Here is a 771-nt window from a genome sequence, read left to right as displayed (position 1 = left end):
GTGCCTCCAAGAACAAACTGGTTCAGTCGCGCACCATCCAAACTTGGAACCACGGATTTGGCTGCTCAGTTAGAGTGGCAGTCACTGGCATCCGTTTAGAAAAAAACCCGCTGGGTTGGACATAAATGATGCTATCAATGTTATTGAGTAAATACGAACAGATGCGATTCGCCTGATTACCGTAGCTATCTTCATTTGGCAACCTAGGCTAACAAGTAACGTACGGCCTAAGCAAAGAGCTAATAGAAGAGGCGTAAGCCCCAGTATCGGCAGTGGCGGTGACCTTGATATAACCCGACTCTCATTAATCAAACCGGGCCATGTTTGCCGCCATACAGCAAGACTCTCGGACGATACTCATCTCCGAGCTGGCTATCTAGAACTGACCCAGTACATCGACAGATTAGCTTCCCTGTAAGTCCTGTACTACAACAACCCTGCGGTTTTCACGCTCAACTGAATCTCTCGTTTATACTATCCTACAACTAAATGTGCTGCACACAGGCCGCCTCATGATTCAGTTTGCATGATATGATAGATATCGCAGTATATTTTCGTAAAGGAAACTACTCACAAGGGGGCTGAAAATTCTTCAACAGCCCACGATAGGTTTCCCCCTTCTTAGGGCTCATCAACGAGAGATTCAGTTGGGTCTCTCGTGAGAACCAAATTGATTTGCAAATGAGTGTACTTCTCAAAAACAGTGCAATTTGGGTTCAAGTAGATCATAAGGTTGACGGAAACTCGGGGACTGCGCCTACCTGGTGAAGA

Source organism: Opisthorchis viverrini, assembly GCF_000715545.1.
Source record: "Opisthorchis viverrini unplaced genomic scaffold opera_v5_371, whole genome shotgun sequence".
NCBI lineage: Eukaryota > Metazoa > Platyhelminthes > Trematoda > Opisthorchiida > Opisthorchiidae > Opisthorchis > Opisthorchis viverrini.
Note: the sequence above shows the minus strand (reverse complement) of the source record.